This window comes from Helianthus annuus, chromosome 10 (genome assembly GCF_002127325.2).
Source record: "Helianthus annuus cultivar XRQ/B chromosome 10, HanXRQr2.0-SUNRISE, whole genome shotgun sequence".
NCBI classification, from domain to species: Eukaryota; Viridiplantae; Streptophyta; class Magnoliopsida; order Asterales; family Asteraceae; genus Helianthus; species Helianthus annuus.
Window position 1 is genome coordinate 2,840,172 of NC_035442.2, and position 22,460 is coordinate 2,862,631.

The window sequence follows — 22,460 nt, forward strand, 5'->3', positions numbered from 1 at the left end:
GTAACTCTATAAGATTTTGCTAAATGATATGGACGAATATTCAAGAAAAAGAGCCTGATGACAATGATATGTCATTTTGTGTGCTTTGTTCTTGAAGAAAGTTTAGATGATAAGAAGGGATCGATCCCAGTGTAAATGTTATTTTGGACTCCATGATAATAATAGCATCCACAAAGACTTTGATCTACAACAACATGTCAACAAACAACAATAGATCACACCAAAATACAGGATGCCATATCTAAGGTATTCAAAGGTTTAAAGCACAAAAACTTCAAGAAAAAGAGACTGATGACAGTGAAGATTTGGATGAGAAATTCGATTAACACTTTTAATTTTTTTTTCATTTTCTATTTTTTCTAATTTTTGGGGGTTTTTTTTCTGTGATTTGTTATCTAATTCTCCACTGATAAAATACATTATTTCGGTAAAATGTTTACAAAACGCCAAGATGCTACAAAATACCAAACCCCTTAAAGTGTGAAAACTGTGAGAACGGATCATGGCCGAACAAGTTGTTGCTATATAAAACGCCAAAATGCCGAAACTTAAAATAAAATTACTTTAACCAATTATTATTAAAAAAAATCCAAAAAATAACCATCAAAACAATGTATAAAACAATGTGCCATCTTTATCTAAACGCCATTAAATACAAAACGCCAAACCCTGAAAAGATGGGATGTGTTACAGCCTTAACAGATGAGGCTGAACAAATAGTAACTGAAACGACGGAAACTGTATTACTAACATTTATTATATTAAAAGTCACGCCATCGTAATTGAATTGATTTATCTTTTCAAAACGCCATAATTGCCTTTCACATTATAGGCCTGCATACTACATTGCATGACAAATGATACACAAAAATACACATCAAAAAATTACTAATGTTTTTTAGCGCCAAAAACATATATCTACCTCGCGCCAAAAAAAGGTCATTATATAAGTAGAACAGGTAAACAAAGCTTGGAGTATTATACAAGTAGAACAGGTAAACAAAGCTTAACACTCCACACATTCTCTAAACACGCCACAGATTGTCTAAACACGCCACACATTGTCTAAAAACGCCATACAACTTAAAAAAATGGCTCAGGTTATTGCATGGAGGTTTGAGAGGTCAGGGAGACGTTTCGTCCTAAAGTTCTCTGACAGGAGAAGGGTGAAAGTCAAGACAATCAAGGCCATACTTAGTATGGATGAAGCCGTTCAGAGGGATATTCTGGCCCTTGGGATTCCAGTAGCCTACGATTCTGAAAGTACTCGAACGGTAATAAAAAGATTGAAGAGAAAATTTCCTGCAGATGATGATGATGTTGACGATACTGATCTACCAAAAGTTACCAGTTGGAATTTGGATGAAGAATCAAGAACAATGAACGTGAGTTATCAACACGGGGTAGATTATTCATTGACAATGGACGAAATGTTGAACCCAGATAGACTACATCTTTTGAACATCTCTGTGATTTCGCACCTTCGAACGTTGCAAGATCCAACGTTGTGATGATATTTAAGTATAGGATGCAATAAAGAAGAGACGAGATTATGGCGTTATACGCCAATGCACAAGATGATGATGATGAGTCTGAAGAAAGTGATGAACTAAGCGATGGTTACATCTCTGATGTAATACCATCCACAGAAGACTATTAGTTTTTGTTTGATTCCATCTTAGTTGTACTCTTTTGAGTTACTAATGAATTATATTGAATTTAAGAACGCCATGAACGCCAAGAAATTTACCTTTATAACATATATAGGGTTAATTGAACTGGTGAAATCTACAAAAACACCTAATGAATTTGGGAACGCCATGGACGCAGAGAAGTTAGAATTATTAATTGATTTTAATGAATTTGGGAACACCATAAAAGCCAAAATATTTACTATGTAATACAAAAAAGATTAATTCATCAAGGAAGATCTAAAAAAACATTAAAACGCCAGGTAATTATTGAATCTAACTAAACGCCAAAAAAATCTTACACGCCAAAAAATGAAGCGGTGTTGTGAGACGCATTGAAAAAAATATTATAAAAGGACAAAAATGCCCCTCCACCCTTCATTATATCGCATGCCACGTGTTCGACCAGGATCCGTTCTCACCGTTCTCACACTTTTAGGCGTTTTCTCCTGATCCCGTTTATATGTATCTATATATATATAGTGGAAGTATAATGTACAATATGCCTTATCGTATGAGCGTACGAGATTTAAAGTCCGCACGTTATAAACCCCATAAATAAAATCCCACAGGTTGTAAAGTAATAAAAACCGCAAGTTAAAAAAACAAAAAAACGCATGTTGAAAATGAAAAATTCCTCATGTTGTATAAAAAATCACATGTTATAAAAAAAACTTGCATGTTATGAGCAAAAAGCCGTATGTTGTAACTCAATCTCGTACGCATCGTACGTTAACACAAATTGTACGTTAACCAACCCATATATATATATATATATATATATATATATATATATATATATATATATATAGTGAGATTACTCGCGCTTCGTTGCGGGATTTCGGTCAATATTAGCTCGGTTCGATACGGTACCAAGACTCGAAATAACAACCGAAGGAAATACGCCCAAAACGATATCGACACGTGTTTAATATTGATCGAAACCATAAAAATGAATACCAGTACGATACCAATGTTGTTCAACCAGTTCCGTTACCGTAGCCGCACTCGCTATAGGTATTGCGAATACAACTCCATCTTCAACAAACTTTATAGCGACACATCAAGAAAACCATAAAAATAAATACGATACTGTTACCAATGTTATAATTCAAACAACACTAAATTGATTCCTCACACTAAAGAAAAAAAGTCAATTATGTTTAAATAAAGTAATAATCCAAAAATAAAATATAGTAAAAAATAGTTAAAGTAATAAAATATTATATTAACTAGATAACTAATAAAATTAAATATACTAATACAATAAAGAAAAATCTAAGGGTAAATTACATTTTTCGTCCTTTATGTTTGTACCGGATTGTAACGGATAGCCTTTAACTTCAATAATTACACTCACAATCCTTTATTTGCAAAACGTATTACACCCTAGGTCCTTTGTTATTAACCAGGTTAAATTTTTCAGTTAAATATGAAATATTCTCTGCGCATAAGGGTAATTTTGTCCTTTAATTAGTAATTGGTCCTGCACTTCATAAAAATCTAATCTATCACAAATGCCATCATCAACCAACCCAGATCTTGATAACCACGCCTCTCTCTCTCTAACACACTTTCCCTCTGATCTTAAACAACAAATCAAAGCCAAATTCAACGATTAAACAGAAAAGACGAGAAATCAGATCAAATGTTCGTAAAAAACATCAAAAAGAGTATCTAAGAGATTGGTACCGGCGCTGCAAGAGGTAGGAGGATCTTTCTGAAGATCCTTGGGCTCCTTCAAGATCCGCTTCGAAGCCATCGCTCAATGAAACCATAAATTTGAGCAAACAGAAACCTAACGAAAGTTAGATGACGTTTTGCAAAAATGAGAATCAAGTTTGATGATGTCTAGTTTGGATATTACATGAAAGATTTGGAGATTTGGGAAATTTGGGTTTGGTTTAATATGGGTTTAGTTGATGTTTATGATAGATTTGGGTTTTGTTTGTTTGATTTGCAATGGCAACTGGAACAAAAAGGGGGAGGTGCACGGTTAAAGGTAAAAAAGAAATGAGGGGTTGTTTATTGCAGAGATTGGGAGACGCAAGAGAATATGAAGTAGATATGATCTAAATTTATATTCAACAACACCCTACTAATTATGTTCTCCACCACCCCCACCACCTGCTACCTCAACCACCTGCCGTCTTCTTTCTCACAACACCACTTGCGGCAAAGCAACCATAACCCGTAGATACATCCGGCACTAACAACACTAAAAAAATCACCTTTTGTCAACAAAATTACCGATCTTCAGGTAGGGTGTTTGTTGTTGATCTTTGGGGTAGGGTGGCGGGAGGTGGTGGCGGTAAGATGTGGTGGTTAGGTTTTAAAGTTATAAAATTGGGGAAGAAGATGTGTGTATGTAATTTTTTTTGGTTTTATGTATTAAGCATTTAAATAAAAACCTGAATTGACGATAATACCCTTAAGTGAATAAACTTAACTGAAAATTTTAACCTGTTTAGTAACAAAGGACCTACGGTGTAATGAGTTTTGCAAATAAAGGATTGTGAGTGTAATTATTGAAGTTAAAGCCTATCCGTTGTAATTTAGTACAAACATAAAGGACGAAAAGTGTAATTTACCCAAAATCTAAAGTTAAAAATTATTCAAAGTAACAAAAAAATAATAATAAAATAAATGTTATTGTAGCAAAGTTATCACCAGTCGATGGTGGAATTCCGCAATTGGGTGCTGAGATTGGAAATGATATGAGCGAATTATGATACTAAGATAGAAGTCTTAATGTGATCTAAGGGCATGTTACACTAAGACAGGCATAAGTAATGACCATTTTAATTATGAAGCTTTGATATTGTCTATTACTAACATCAAAATAATAGACTAACTTAAAAAATCTACTTAAATGAAGACAAATCACCTTTGGGCAGAAGTGTAATCATCTAAGCATGTGTGCAAAGTAATTGTGACAAATCAGTTTTGACCAGAAATAAGACAATCACCTTAGTTATGCACTTGTTAAGTATGCTAGACATGAATGAAGTAAATTAGCTTTGGCCAGAAATAAGACATTCACGTTTGTAATGCATAATTAACATAGCTTTTATAATACTTGAACAATAAATAGTTGTATCAAATCACCTTTGGGCAGAAGTGATACATCAAAAGCTCATCCAAGTGAAGCTATTCGGTTTTGTAAAAAGTTACCTGATTCTCATTAATTAAGTGTTTACAAAACCAATTATTTAACAGCAAACCACCTGTTAGCGCGGATCGAACTTTTTAATAGCAAACCACCTGTTGTTACAGGGGGACAAAGTTCCCCCGCACGGGGTTCGTGGCGGAGCACCGAGCTAAAATTTAGTTCACAATAACAACCTAATAAAGTAATGAGATTTCGAAAAATTGACATGTCGAGAACATATTAGATTTTGGATAAAATTTAGTTTTCGAATATATCCGAAATTGTGATTTCGAATAGGATTTCAGATAAAATTTCGAATTATTCCGAAATTGATTTCGAATGATATTTCAGATGAAATTTCGAATCTTTCCGAAATTGATTTCGAATGATATTTCGGATGAAATTTCGAATCTTTTCGAAATTGTAATTTCGAATAAGATTTCGGATGAAATTTCGAATCTTCACAAAATTGTGATTTCGGATGAAATTTTGAATCTAAACTTACGTTAAATCATCCATATCCATACAATAATAATATAATAATAACCATCATCTTCATCATAAGAAGAAGAAGAATATTCCACATACTAACTCAAAAGATTGCCCTAGAGATCACTATAACTAGCAATATGAGGATGAGCACCAATATTATAAGCACCAAGAATCGGGTCAGCAAATGAAGACTATCGGGGTCTGCCCTGAATCCACAACTGAATCCCCACCCGCTACCACCGTCTTTCTCGCCACTTCCGGAGCCCCTTCCGTAGCTTTGCCCACAGCTTCCTTCCTTCCAGGTACCCCCCCTTCACCAGAGGACGAGCCTTTTCGGTAGCCACCAACAAACCCAATTTTGCCGCTCTGCCGGTTCCTTCCGTCGCTTCCACCGAAAACCATTACAATATTAGGAACTTCAGCAATTTTTCCTCCTCCTCCATCACTATCGCCGTCGAGAAAAGAGCTAGCGGTATCACACGGTCGGGTGTAGTACGACGGTGAAGCGAAGCCAATCATGATCGCCACCGCTGTGACGAATAGAAGATGGGTGAAACTGCCACAAGCCATGATTAAAGTCAAATGTGAAACTGAATGAAATGTTAAACTAGTGTGTTGGTAGCCTAATGAAGTAATGAGATTTCAAAAATTTGACATTTCTAGAACATATTAGATTTCACATAAAATTTGGTTTTTGAAGTTATCCGAAATTGTGACTTCGAATAGGATTTCGGATGAAATTTTGAATTATTCCGAAATTCATTTCGAATGATATTTCGGATGAAATTTTGAATCTTTCCGAAATCGATTTAGAATGATATTTTGGTTGAAATTTTGAATATTTCCGAAACTGATTTCGAATGATATTTCGGATGAAATTTCGAGTCTTTCCGAAATTGATTTCGAATAATATTTTCGGATGAAATTTTGTATGAGGTTTTGAATCTTTTCGAAATTGTGATTTCGGATGAAATTTCGAATCTTAACTTAGGTTGAATCATCCATATCCATACAATAATAATATAATAATAACCATCATCATCATAAGAAGAAGAAGAATATGCCACATACTAAGTCAAAAGATTGCCCTGGAGATCACTATAACCAGCAATATGAGGATGAGCACCAAGATTATAAGCACCAACAATCGGGTCAGCAAACGAAGACTATCGGGGTCTGCCCCGAATCCACCACCGAATCCCCACCCGCTACCATCGTCTTTCCCGCCGCTTCCGGAGCCCATTCAACAGCTTTTCCCACCGCTTCCTTCCTTCCAGGTACCCCCTCCTTCACCAGAGGACGAGCCTTTTCTGTAGCCACCAACAAACCCAACTCCGCCGCTCCGCCGGTTCCTTCCATCACTTCCACCGGAAACCATTACAATATTAGGAACTTCAGCAACTTCTCCTCCTCCTCCATCACTATCACCGTCGAGAAAAGAGCTAGCGGTATCACACGGTCGGGTGTAGTACGACGGTGAAGCGAAGCCAATCATGATCGCCACCACTGTGACGAATAGATGATGGGTGAAACTGCCACAGGCCATGATTAAAGTCAAATGTGAAACTGAGTGAAATGTTAAACTAGTGTGTTGGTAGCCTAATGAAGTAATGAGATTTCAAAAATTTGACATTTCTAGAACATATTAGATTTCAGATAAAATTTGGTTTTTGAATTTATCCGAAATTGTGACTTCGAATAGGATTTCGGATGAAATTTCGAATTATTCCGAAATTCATTCCGAATGATATTTCGGATGAAATTTTGAATCTTTCCGAAATCGATTTAGAAATGATATTTCGGTTGAAATTTTGAATATTTCCGAAACTGATTTCGAATGATATTTTGGATGAAATTTTGAGTCTTTCCGAAATTGATTTCGAATGATATTTCGGATGAAATTTTGTATGAGCTTTTGAATCTTTTCGAAATTGTGATTTCGGATGGAATTTTGAATCTTAACTTAGGTTGAATCATCCATATCCATACAATAATAATATAATAATAACCATCATCATCATCATAAGAAGAAGAAGAATATGCCACATACTAAGTCAAATGATTGCCCTGGAGATCACTATAACCAGCAATATGAGGATGAGCACCAAGATTATAAGCACCAACAATCGGGTCAGCAAACGAAGACTATCGGGGTCTGCCCCAATTCCACCACCGAATCCCCACCCACTACCACCGTCTTTCCCGCCGCTTCCGGAGCCCCTTCTGCAGCTTTGCCCACCGCTTCCTTCCTTCTAGGTACCCCCTCCTTCACCAGAGGACGAGCCTTTTCTGTAGCCACCAACAAACCCAACTCCGCCGCTCCGCGGGTTCCTTCCATCGCTTCCACCGGAAATCATTACAATATTAGGAACTTCAACAACTTCTCCTCCTCCTCCATCACTATCGCCGTCGAGAAAAGAGCTAGCGGTATCACACGGTCGGGTGTAGTACGACGGTGAAGCGAAGCCAATCATGATCGCCACCGCTGTGACGAATAGATGATGGGTGAAACTGCCACAAGCCATGATTAAAGTCAAATGTGAAACTGAATGAAATGTTAAACTAGTGTGTTGGTAGCCTAATGAAGTAATGAGATTTCAAAAATTTGACATTTCTAGAACATATTAGATTTCAGATAAAATTTGGTTTTTGAATTTATCCGAAACTGTGACTTCGAATAGGATTTCGGATGAAATTTCGAATTATTACGAAATTCATTCCGAATGATATTTCGGATGAAATTTTGAATCTTTCCGAAATCGATTTAGAATGATATTTCGGTTGAAATTTTGAATATTTCCGAAACTGATTTCGAATGATATTTCGGATGAAATTTCGAGTCTTTCCGAAATTGATTTCGAATGATATTTCGGATGAAATTTTGTATGAGGTTTTGAATCTTTTCGAAATTGTGATTTCGGATTAAATTTCGAATCTTAACTTAGGTTGAATCATCCATATCCATACAATAATAATATAATAATAACTATCATCATCATCATAAGAAGAAGAAGAATATGCCACATACTAAGTCAAATGATTGCCCTGGAGATCACTATAACCAGCAATATGAGGATGAGCACCAAGATTATAAGCACCAACAATCGGGTCAGCAAACGAAGACTATCGGGGTCTGCCCCGAATCCACCACTGAATCCCCACCCCCTACCACCGTCTTTCCCGCCGCTTCCGGGGCCCCTTCTGCAGCTTTGCCCACCGCTTCTGTAACACCCCAAAAACATAAACCCGTATATTATAAAGTTCAAAGAATAGATAAACAAGAGTTTACCAACTAGGAATTTAACCTAGTTAAATTCCAAGTCTTGAATTAATGCATGTTATGGTTAAAATAATTAAAACTAAAGAAAAATCATAGTAAGGGGACTAAACTTGTCAAGACTCAAAGTTGTGTTACTAATAGTAACAAAATTAAACCAAACCTCCCAAATTGGGAGTCTGGTCGATCAAGAAACAAGCAGGGGGCGACATCCCCATATCCAAACCCTAACTCAAGCAAAATCTCTTCAATTGAAGCCCTAAATCAGTTCCAAATCGAGCTTTAATCACATATTAGTAAACACCTCGTTGTGAGGATCAAAAGGTATGTGAAATTCAGTGATTTTGTTACATCACAAATTCTAGGTTAATTGTGAAACATGAGAAATTTAGTTTGATTGTTGATGCATGACAGTAATTAGTTAGATTAAAGATGATATAGTGTCTAGGATTAAAACCTAGACAACTATATATGAAATCATGCCCTAATTTAGGAAAATTCCATGAATCCATGGATGTTAAGTTATGGGTTTTGTATGTTGATGATGAATATTAGGATTTTGAGTGTAATCCTAGTATAAATTTCATTATAAGAAGTAATTACAGTGATATTGATACTAAATGTATACAAAAATTGTTATTATAGTGAAATTTGATGGCAAATCATAAAGTCATGAACTTGTCTATGAAGGTGGGAAAATCCGACCCGCTAGGTGTTTGTAGAAATGCCTAAGTGGGGATTTAAATGTGAAATTTGGATAAAAACGCAGATTTGATAATGGTCCATAATTATGTGATTATGGTCATAAAAAGGAGTTCTAAACATGTTATAAAAACTGAATTTTCTAGGCAAAGAGTCCGGTTCATCTAGCGGACAAGCCGGAGGGAGTTCACGAGGAAAAGATGCGCTCTAAAAGGTATGAAATTTATCGTTTCATTACATTATACATATCGTAGCTTTATGAGTTGGTTAAAGAGGAATGAAAGCATGATGACCGAGAATTTCCATTATGTCATGAATTTGGCTATTGCCCTAAACAAGTTATAAACATGAAGTCGAGCGTCCGTAAGGTGCTTATACTCCGCACCCAAACGGGTCAAACAAGTTATGGTAATAAACACGAAGCATGACTTTATTATATTGTGCGAATAATACATGAGGTGTAGGCCGTGTAACGAACACCGTAGATAAACTTATAAGCCTTGTTCTTTTTATAGATGCTAAGTTTTGATTTTGATGCTTGATCATAGTACGAAAGATCAACTAGTAGTCTTGCAATTAGCGTGAATGTTAATTTCCGTAACATGCCCGATTAAGTTATAGTTGAGTAATGTGATAACCGATGTACAAATACGAAGAACTAGCCCAGCCGTTTAACGAATCATACGAAAGTATGCTGTTTCGACTCATAATGAACCAGCAAAAACTGCATTTTTAAACAAGGGAGAAATGTGCAGAGTCTACCGTAAATTACGGTAGTACCGTAATTTACGGTGACCTGCAATTCTTTTACGGTGGATACCTACTGAGTTACGGTAGGTCCCAAATGTCCAGAAGTCACCGTAATTTACGGTGACACCGTAAATTACGGTGGAACCTTGTTTGATAAAAATTGTTTTGATCAATTTCTCGAATCAGTGTTCGGACCTGGTTCGAATACGTAATTTCCAAGAGTGATAGTACTAATGCTTGTTTAAAATGTTAGTTCTCAGGTACCCAAGTAAAGGATGAAGATCAAGCAAGCGAGTTGAACCGAACACACACATTTTTAGAACGCTTCCGCATCCAAACTTTGTGTTAAAAACTATGTAAATTAATGGTAGTTACCGTCTTGAATGTGGTTTGTAACAACAATACATGTATGTTGTAAATATTTGGGTTTAAACTATGAAAGTTTTTGTCAAGTCGACATTTTGGCACTAAATGCATGCTTTTTAGGTTGTTAAATCTGGTAATATAAACTGGGTCTTACAAGTTGGTAATCAGAGCTTAAGGTTGCCAATAAGTGTTCGGTTCAAGCTTGATCAACATCCGGTAGGAGTAATTGCTTAAGTAAAATTTAAGGAGTATAGAAATAATTCACGAACAAATATGCATGGAAAAGAGTGTGTAAACACACTCAAATACAAGAAAAGCATGAAACAAGAATAATAGAATCAAGAGTGTGTAAGCACACTCAAACACAAGAAAGGCATGAAACAAGAATGATTGAGTCAAGTTACGAACTTGACCAAATCAAAACAAGTAAAACATGTATTACAAATGAAATGTTTAACAATGTATGTAAACATTTCAGTATCAAAGATGGCAAGTGGAGGTGATGGTGATGCGGTGCCAAGAGTCACCGAACAAATGAGAATAGTGATTGCCGAAGAAGTTGGAAAGGCGATCGAAAACAGTTTGTCGAACTTCATTGATAAAATCCAAAATACGGTTTTATCAGTGGTAGAAGAGAGAATCAAGAAGCTAGAAGATAATTCAAATCTAGCAAAGGAAAAATCTGGGGAACGAAAACCTTGTTCATACAAGGAATTCATAGCTTGTAAACCCCCTATATATAATGGGGAGGTTGATCCAATCGTGTGTCAGCGATGGATAGGCGATATCGAGGGGGTATTCGAGAGAACCCACTGTGATGAGAATGACTACGTAGCTTATGGTACGGGTCAGTTAAGAGGTCAAGCGAAGGACTGGTGGGATAATAAAAAGAAGGAGATTGGAAACGAAGCGGCCAAGGCCATGACGTGGGAGGAGTTTAAGACGCCGTTTCTTAAACACCATAGCCCCAAAGCAGTTATAAACAAGATCAAGGAAGAGTTCATGCAACTCAGACACAAGGGTGAATCCATAGACAAGATCACGGGGATGTTTATGGACAAAATGAAATTCTGTGACGATCTGATAACGAACGAAGAGCAAAAAGTTTACTATTACCATAACATGCTAAGCGCAGAATATAGGGAGTTCATAACCCCTTCAAAGTATGAGACCCTTACCGAGATTGTCAATGCTGCTCGGGAAAGGGAGATTGAGTTGAAAAAGAGTATAGAGCGGGGTGAACGAAGGGCACAGGATATAAATCCAAGCCCTACCAAGAAAGCAAGAACGAATGAAACGTCAAAGAAATCAGATGCAAAGGGCGGTACACCAAGTTGCAAAATCTGCGGCAAGAATCATAAGGGTGAATGTCGCTTCAAAGATAAGCCTTGTCCTATATGTCGAAAAACAGGACACATGGCTATATCATGCCCGGAAAAAGTGACCGTTTGTTACAATTGTTACCGAACGGGTCACAAAAGATCGGAGTGCCCAGAATTGGCCGGAAAGAAAGAAGGGCAAGACCCAAAGGGTGAAGCCACAAAGGCCAAAGCAAGATCGTTTCAATTGACCGCTGCTGAAGCAAAGGTCGAACCTGACGTGGTCTCAGGTACATTCACTATAAATTCAATTCCCGCACGTGTGTTATTTGATACTGGTGCGAATAAATCCTTTGTTTCATATGGGTTTATTCGACACCCTTCATTTGTTCTAACAAAATTACCTATGCCTTTAGAGGTAGAGATAGGTAATAATAAAATCTTTATTGTCTGTGATGTATGTGAAAACTGCACGATGAATATCGATGACGAGGAATACACAATAGACTTGATCCCGATGTCGATGGGAGAATTTCAAGTGGTAGTGGGAATGGATTGGCTATCCCGTTACCACGCAAAGGTGGTGTGTTTCCGAAAGGAAATAAAGCTAACGTCTCCTAGCGGAAAGCAAGTTACGATATATGGAGAAAAAGGAGGTAACCCAGCGATATGCACAATGCTAGAAGCTCATAAACTCATGAAACATGGATGCAAGGCCTTTATGGTATATGCGAGCGAAACGGAAAAGGAACTCCTCAAAATTGGGGATGTATCGGTCGTGCGAGATTATGAAGACGTGTTTCCGGAAGAACTACCGGGGATACCGCCAGAACAGGAGGTAGAGTTCGGAATCGAGTTGATTCCGGGCGCGAAACCCGTGGCCAAGGCGCCATACCGACTTGCACCGTCGGAGTTACAAGAATTGATGTCTCAAATTCAGGAATTTCTTGACAAGGGATTTATCCAACCGAGTGTGTCTCCGTGGGGCGCACCAGTCTTATTCGTGAAAAAGAAAGATGGCAGTATGCGCATGTGTATCGATTACCGGGAGTTAAACAAACTCACGGTGAAGAATCGATACCCACTTCCAAGAATTGACGATTTATTCGACCAACTGCAAGGAGCAAGTTGGTTTTCCAAAATTGATCTCCGATCCGGTTATCACCAATTGAAAGTCAAGGAGGAGGACGTACCCAAAACGGCTTTCCGTACGAGGTACGGGCATTATGAATTCCTCGTAATGCCTTTCGGATTGACCAATGCGCCCGCGGCTTTCATGGACCTCATGAACCGGGTTTGCAAACCCATGCTAGATAAGTCGGTAATTGTATTTATCGACGACATTCTGGTATATTCAAAGAGTGAAGCCGAGCACGTGTGTCATTTGCGGGAAATATTAGACACACTCAGACGAGAGAAGCTGTATGCAAAATTCACGAAGTGTGCTTTCTGGTTACGGGAAGTACAGTTTCTTGGACATCTTATTAGTGCTGATGGAGTACTAGTAGATCCGTCAAAGATAGAAGCTGTGACGAAATGGAGCCCTCCAAGAAATCCCTCGGAAATCCGAAGCTTTTTAGGGCTTGCGGGATATTATCGGAGATTCATACAGGATTTCTCCAAAATTGCCTTACCATTGACCAAATTAACTCGTAAGGAGGAAAAATTCGTGTGGGGCATTAAGCAAGAGGAAGCTTTCCAAACACTCAAGGAAAAGTTGACCCACGCTCCGGTACTGACTTTACCGGAAGGAACTGAAGACATGGAGGTTTACTCGGACGCTTCTCAATTGGGGCTCGGATGCGTGTTAATGCAACGAGGCAAGGTCATCGCCTACGCCTCGAGGCAATTGAAGATTCATGAAAATAAATATCCGGTTCACGACTTAGAATTGGCAGCGGTGGAGTTTGCCTTAAAGATATGGAGACATTACTTGTACGGAGTAAAGTTTACAATCTTTACCGACCATAAAAGCTTGAAATATTTCTTCGACCAGAAGGAATTAAACATGCGGCAAAGACGGTGGTTGGAAACCTTCAAAGACTTCGATTGCGAAATACATTACCACCCCGGTAAGGCCAATGTAGTGGCCGATGCGCTGAGCCGCAAAACAGATTATGCCCCGATACGGGTACGATCAATGCAACTGGTTGTGACTTCAAGTTTACTAGAACGAATTCGAGAAGCACAAGATGAAGCTGTAAAGGCGGAAAACTGGAAAAGGGAAAGAATTATTGGTCAAGTTAAAGACCTTGAAGTGGGCAGTCACGGCCTAAAGACTCGTTTTAATAGAATCTGGGTTCCTAACACATGTGGTGTTAAGAAGCTTCTACTTGATGAAGCTCATAAATCCCGTTATTCTATTCACCCGGGAGCGACCAAAATGTATCACGACTTAAAGCAAAACTATTGGTGGCCCGGAATGAAGCGGGACACTGTGAAATACGTGGAAAAGTGTTTGACATGCCTACAAGTCAAGGCGGAGCACCAAAAGCCGTATGGTAAACTCCAACCGTTAGAAATTCCGGTTTGGAAATGGGAGCAAATCACGATGGACCTATTGACCAAACTGCCTAAAACAAGTCGTGGTTTTGATGCTATTTGGGTAGTCGTGGATAGGTTAACCAAAAGCGCTCACTTTATTCCCATTCGTGAGACTTATACATCTGAGAAAATGTCGGAGGTTTACACCAATGAAATCATAGCAAGGCATGGGGTACCGATATCCATTGTGTCAGACAGAGATACTCGGTTTACTTCGAAATTCTGGCGTGAATTCCAAGAACAGATGGGAACTAAATTGTTCCTTAGCACTGCTTATCATCCACAAACGGATGGGCAGAGCGAAAGAACAATACAAACATTGGGTGATATGCTGCGGGCTTGCATTATTGACTTTGGGGGTAGTTGGGATGTCCATTTACCCTTGGTCGAATTCGCATATAACAATAGCTATCACGCGAGCATTAAAATGGCCCCGTATGAGCTATTATATGGCAGAAAGTGTCGGACTCCGGTATGTTGGGGAGAGGTGGGCCCGCGAGGGCTAGCACCAACTGATATAATCCGAGCTACAAATGCGAAAATCGACATAGTTCGGACGCACTTGAAAGCGGCTCAAGACCGGAAAAAGGCATACGCAGATAAAAGAAATAGACCAATTGAGTTTCGGGTTGGCGATATGGTCATGCTAAAGGTTTCCCCATGGAAGGGTATTATCAGATTCAGAAAAAAGGGGAAGTTAAACCCGAGATTCATTGGGCCATTTAGAATCATTGAACGAGTTGGTAAGGTAGCTTATCGACTTGAATTACCCGAAGAGTTGAGTGGGATTCATAACACATTCCACGTATCACATCTCCGGAAATGTTTGGCCGACGAGACCGCTCATGTCCACTACGATGATATCGAAGTGGATAACAGTCTCAACTATGCAGTAAAACCGATTGCGATTTTAGATCGTAAAGAGAAAAGCTTGAGGAACAAAGTGATACATCAAGTCAAGGTCAAATGGGACCACAGAAAAGGGTCAGACACTACTTGGGAACCCGAAGAGGAGATGCGGCGTCTCTACCCTACATTATTTGGTACGTAATTCGGTTTCGGGGACGAAACCCTTTTTAAGGGGGGTGGACTTGTAACACCCCAAAAACATAAACCCGTATATTATAAAGTTCAAAGAATAGATAAACAAGAGTTTACCAACTAGGAATTTAACCTAGTTAAATTCCAAGTCTTGAATTAATGCATGTTATGGTTAAAATAATTAAAACTAAAGAAAAATCATAGTAAGGGGACTAAACTTGTCAAGACTCAAAGTTGTGTTACTAATAGTAACAAAATTAAACCAAACCTCCCAAATTGGGAGTCTGGTCGATCAAGAAACAAGCAGGGGGCGACATCCCCAATTCCAAACCCTAACTCAAGCAAAATCTCTTCAATTGAAGCCCTAAACCAGTTCCAAATCGAGCTCTAATTAAATATTAGTAAACACCTCGTTGTGAGGATCAAAAGGTATGTGAAATTCAGTGATTTTGTTACATCACAAATTCTAGGTTAATTGTGAAACATGAGAAATTTAGTTTGATTGTTGATGCATGACAGTAATTAGTTAGATTAAAGATGATATAGTGTCTAGGATTAAAACCTAGACAACTATATATGAAATCATGCCCTAATTTAGGAAAATTCCATGAATCCATGGATGTTAAGTTATGGGTTTTGTATGTTGATGATGAATATTAGGATTTTGAGTGTAATCCTAGTATAAATTTCATTATAAGAAGTAATTCCAGTGATATTGATACTAAATGTATACAAAAATTGTTATTATAGTGAAATTTGATGGCAAATCATAAAGTCATGAACTTGTTTATGAAGGTGGGAAAATCCGACCCGCTAGGTGTTTGTAGAAATGCCTAAGTGGGGATTTAAATGTGAAATTTGGATAAAAACGCAGATTTGATAATGGTCCATAATTATGTGATTATGGTCATAAAAAGGAGTTCTAAACATGTTATAAAAACTGAATTTTCTAGGCAAAGAGTCCGGTTCATCTAGCGGACAAGCCGGAGGGAGTTCACGAGGAAAAGACGCGCTCTAAAAGGTATGAAATTTATCGTTTCATTACATTATACATATCGTAGCTTTATGAGTTGGTTAAAGAGGAATGAAAGCATGATGACCGAGAATTTCCATTAGGTCATGAATTTGGCTATTGCCCTAAACAAGTTATAAACATGAAGTCGAGCGTCCGTAAGGTGCTTATACTCCGCACCCAAACGGGTCAAACAAGTTATGGTAATAAACACGAAGCATGACTTTATTATATTGTGCGAATAATACATGAGGTGTAGGCCGTGTAACGAACACCGTAGATAAACTTATAAGCCTTGTTCTTTTTATAGATGCTAAGTTTTGATTTTGATGCTTGATCATAGTACGAAAGATCAACTAGTAGTCTTGCAATTAGCGTGAATGTTAATTTCCGTAACATGCCCGATTAAGTTATAGTTGAGTAATGTGATAACCGATGTACAAATACGAAGAACTAGCCCAGCCGTTTAACGAATCATACGAAAGTATGCTGTTTCGACTCATAATGAACCAGCAAAAACTGCATTTTTAAACAAGGGAGAAATGTGAAGAGTCTACCGTAAATTACGGTCGTACCGTAATTTACGGTGACCTGCAATTCTTTTACGGTGGATACCTACTGAGTTACGGTAGGTCCCAAATGTCCAGAAGTCACCGTAATTTACGGTGACACCGTAAATTACGGTGGAACCTTGTTTGATAAAAATTGTTTTGATCAATTTCTCGAATCAGTGTTCGGACCTGGTTCGAATACGTAATTTCCAAGAGTGATAGTACTAATGCTTGTTTAAAATGTTAGTTCTCAGGTACCCAAGTAAAGGATGAAGATCAAGCAAGCGAGTCGAACCGAACACACACATTTTTAGAACGCTTCCGCATCCAAACTTTGTGTTAAAAACTATGTAAATTAATGCTAGTTACCGTCTTGAATGTGGTTTGTAACAACAATACATGTATGTTGTAAATATTTGGGTTTAAACTATGAAAGTTTTTGTCAAGTCGACATTTTGGCACTAAATGCATGCTTTTTAGGTTGTTAAATCTGGTAATATAAACTGGGTCTTACAGCTTCCTTCCTTCCAGGTACCCCCTCCTTCACCAGAGGACGAGCCTTTTCTGTAGCCACCAACAAACCCAACTCCGCCGCTCCGCGGGTTCCTTCCATCGCTTCCACCGGAAATCATTACAATATTAGGAACTTCAACAACTTCTCCTCCTCCTCCATCACTATCGCCGTCGAGAAAAGAGCTAGCGGTATCACACGGTCGGGTGTAGTACGACGGTGAAGCGAAGCCAATCATGATCGCCACCGCTGTGACGAATAGATGATGGGTGAAACTGCGACAAGCCATGATTAAAGTCAAATGTGAAACTGAATGAAATGTTAAACTAGTGTGTTGGTAGCCTAATGAAGTAATGAGATTTCAAAAATTTGACATTTCTAGAACATATTAGATTTCAGATAAAATTTGGTTTTTGAATTTATCCGAAATTGTGACTTCGAATAGGATTTCGGATGAAATTTTAAATTATTCCGAAATTCATTTCGAATGATATTTCGGATGAAATTTTGAATCTTTCCGAAATCGATGTAGAATGATATTTCGGTTGAAATTTTGAATATTTCCGAAACTGATTTCGAATCATATTTCGGATGAAATTTCGAGTCTTTCCGAAATTGATTTCGAATAATATTTCGGATGAAATTTTGTATGAGGTTTTGAATCTTTTCGAAATTGTGATTTCGGATGAAATTTCGAATCTTAACTTAGGTTGAATCATCCATATCCATACAATAATAATATAATAATAACCATCATCATCATCATAAGAAGAAGAAGAATATGCCACATACTAAGTCAAATGATTGCCCTGGAGATCACTATAACCAGCAATATGAGGATGAGCACCAAGATTATAAGCACCAACAATCGGGTCAGCAAACGAAGACTATCGGGGTCTGCCCCGAATCCACCACCGAATCCCCACCCGCTACCACCGTCTTTCCCGCCGCTTCCGGAGCCCCATCTGCAGCTTTGCCCACAGCTTCCTTCCTTCCAGGTACCCCCTCATTCACCAGAGGACGAGCCTTTTCTGTAGCCACCAACAAACCCAACTCCGCCGGTTCCTTCCATCGCTTCCACCGGAAACCATTACAATATTAGGAACTTCAGCAACTTCTCCTCCTCCTCCTTCCTATCGCCTTTGAGAAAAGAGCTAGCGGTATCACACGGTCGGGTGTAGTACGACGGTGAAGCGAAGCCAATCATGATCGCCACCGCTGTGACGAATAGATGATGGGTGAAACTGCGACAAGCCATGATTAAAGTCAAATGTGAAACTGAATGAAATGTTAAACTAGTGTGTTGGTAGCCTAATGAAGTAATGAGATTTCAAAAATTTGACATTTCTAGAACATATTAGATTTCAGATAAAATTTGGTTTTTGAATTTATCCGAAATTGTGACTTCGAATAGGATTTCGGATGAAATTTTAAATTATTCCGAAATTCATTTCGAATGATATTTCGGATGAAATTTTGAATCTTTCCGAAATCGATGTAGAATGATATTTCGGTTGAAATTTTGAATATTTCCGAAACTGATTTCGAATCATATTTCGGATGAAATTTCGAGTCTTTCCGAAATTGATTTCGAATAATATTTCGGATGAAATTTTGTATGAGGTTTTGAATCATTTCGAAATTGTGATTTCGGATGAAATTTCGAATCTTAACTTAGGTTGAATCATCCATATCCATACAATAATAATATAATAATAACCATCATCATCATCATAAGAAGAAGAAGAATATGCCACATACTAAGTCAAATGATTGCCCTGGAGATCACTATAACCAGCAATATGAGGATGAGCACCAAGATTATAAGCACCAACAATCGGGTCAGCAAACGAAGACTATCGGGGTCTGCCCCGAATCCACCACCGAATCCCCACCCGCTACCACCGTCTTTCCCGCCGCTTCCGGAGCCCCTTCTGCAGCTTTGCCCACCGCTTCCTTCCTTCCAGGTACCCCCTCCTTCACCAGAGGACGAGCCTTTTCTGTAGCCACCAACAAACCCAACTCCGCCGCTCCGCCGGTTCCTTCCATCGCTTCCACCGGAAACCATTACAATATTAGGAACTTCAGCAACTTCTCCTCCTCCTCCATCACTATCGCCTTTGAGAAAAGAGCTAGCGGTATCACACGGTCGGGTGTAGTACGACGGTGAAGCGAAGCCAATCATGATCGCCACCGCTGTGACGAATAGATGATGGGTGAAACTGCGACAAGCCATGATTAAAGTCACATGTGAAACTGTGTGAAATGTTAAACTAGTGTGTTGGTAGCCTAATGAAGTAATGAGATTTCAAAAATTTGACATTTCTAGAACATATTAGATTTCAGATAAAATTTAGTTTTTGAATTTATCCGAAATTGTGACTTCGAATAGGATTTCGGATGAAATTTCGAATTATTACGAAATTCATTCCGAATGATATTTCGAATGAAATTTTGAATCTTTCCGAAATCGATTTAGAATGATATTTCGGTTGAAATTTTGAATATTTCCGAAACTGATTTCGAATGATATTTCGGATGAAATTTCGAGTCTTTCCGAAATTGATTAAGAATGATATTTCGGATGAAATTTTGTATGAGGTTTTGAATCTTTTCGAAATTGTGATTTCGGATGAAATTTCGAATCTTAATGATGTGTGTAAAATGCAACATATAAATCACATCAATTAAGGCATAAAACTAACCCTTTTTAAGTACTAATGTTGGAAAAAGAGTGTTTTTGTCTTCCTTTTGTATTTTCAGGATGAAATGAGCTCAAATTCACAAAAGAAGCAAAAAGACAACTAATTCTAGCATAAATACAAGAAAAGGAATAAAAGTAGACTGCCCGGACCCTCAACAGCATCCTCCAGAGCAAAGAAGAGAAAGCAGAAGTCTGAACACGCCCCGTGCTCAGCCAGCACGGGGCCGTGCCCAAGAAGCAGCATAAAAGACAAACTTATAGAAGCTTCCATTGCCCACCACGGGGCCGTGTCCAGCGGGCACGGGGGCGTGGTGAAAGTACAGCAGGCGCATTAATTGTAATTGCGAATTACAATTAATGAGGAGAGAGAGTGTCAGACGGGCACGGGGGCGTGTCCAGTGGACACGGGGCCGTGCCCAGCCTTCTGTTCAGCCTATAAATAGGAGTGCTTGGTTTCATTTCAACTCATCCCTTGGCACACCACCTCTCTCACACTTCATCCACCACCCACCACCACCATAACACCATCATCCACCACCATCATCCATTGTCCATCATAGAGTGTGTGAGTCGTCTCGGGATCCAAGATTGATCGTAAGAGTTCTTGACAATCAAAGCCATGTTTGCCTAAGTCTCTTACATCACTTGGTGAAGACAAGTGTTTAGTATAATACTTTTTATTTTCAATCTTTTGCACTTTTTATTTGGTTTTGTATTAATGACTTTAATAACTAGTTGCTTATGTTGAAGGTGATCTTTCCTTATCGTTTGTCCGTGGTGTCTTGGCATTATTTTACTGTCTATATAAAATAAAAGATTTTCACCATTCATATCTCCACGGTCTATATGGAGGTATGTTGGCTACCTGGTCGGTGGTTAAGGGAACGGTTTGGTAAGGGTCTTGCCCTTGTTCAGCGTTTAGAGGTCCTGCTTGGGACCTGGGTCAAATTTAGTAGGATCTCCTTCAATGCCCATAGGTATTCGATGGCGGGGATCCAAACTCTTTGACCCCCTCATAAGTTAACTACTATTAATACTATAACCCGGCTATTTAGGACTGTATCCCTGCTGACTCAGACTACTTAGCCGAGGGTAACGTCACCGCCGAAAGCGGGGCCTACCACAATTTGCATTAATAACTTAATTCATTATCTTTCAATAATCCGACCCTTTAGGATTGTATCCTTGCTGACTCAAACTACTGGGTTGAGGGTAACGTCGCCTTCAAAAGAGGGGCCTACTACAATAACTAAGATAATCTCTTAAACAAGTGCAAAAGTGCGAAAATAATCAAAGGTTATACTAATACACGTGTCGGATCCAAGTGATTCATCTTGTCTATCTGTTTTATTTTATTTTTATTTTTCAGCATTTAGTTAGTTTTTATTTTCTTAGTTTAAAAACATTTTTCTTACTTTTTTATTTGATTAGACGTTGAGGATAAACCGGTATTAAAAGCTCTTGTGTCCTTGGACGACCTCGGTATCTTACCAACACTATACTACGTCCACGATGGGTGCACTTGCCCATATGTGTGTTTAGTGTTAGTGAATATCGTGTTTTTATAAATTTAAAACTTGGCTAAAAGTGTAAAAAGGGTTTAAATATACATCAAAAATATATTACACTACACACGCATCAAGTTTTTGGCGCCGTTGCCAGGGACACAAGGATTTTAAGAAACTTAGGAATCAACGGCCTAATCATATTTTTATTTTTCTTTTTAATTTTTAGGATTTTTCTTAGTTTTTTCAGCTTCTGCAGGGCTCAGCACGGGCCGTGCCTGGTCGGACACGGGCCGTGCCCAGCATCGTTACTGGCAGTTTTTTTTTTTGTTTTCCAAGTTACAGAAGGCTGACCACGGGGCCGTGCCGGTGCAACACGGGGCCGTGTCCAACTTCCAGTAACTGGGATTTGGAAAACAATCACTGAAACTCCGACCACGGGCCGTGTTCGCTAAACACGGGGCCGTGGTGAACCTTCTGACCAACATTCTTTTCTGTTTTTATTGCAGGACTTGGAACCCAACGCCAACCTCACGTAGTGTATGAGCTCCAGTTCCAATAAAGACATAAAAGAACCACTAGAAGAACCCGAACGCTTTCTCAGAAAAAGGTTAAAAGCCAAAAACCAAGAGAAGGTTTCGGGTGATCCACCTCCAATGGCGGACCAACGTACCCTTATGGATTATCTACGACCCACCGTAGGTAATCTAGGCGCCGCTATCAATGCTCCGAATGTCGAAGCTAATAACTTAGAACTCTGACCGCATTTGATACAAATGCTCCAGAACTCCGCAACCTTCCATGGGCTTGCGGACGAGGATCCCCATCTACATATAACTAATTT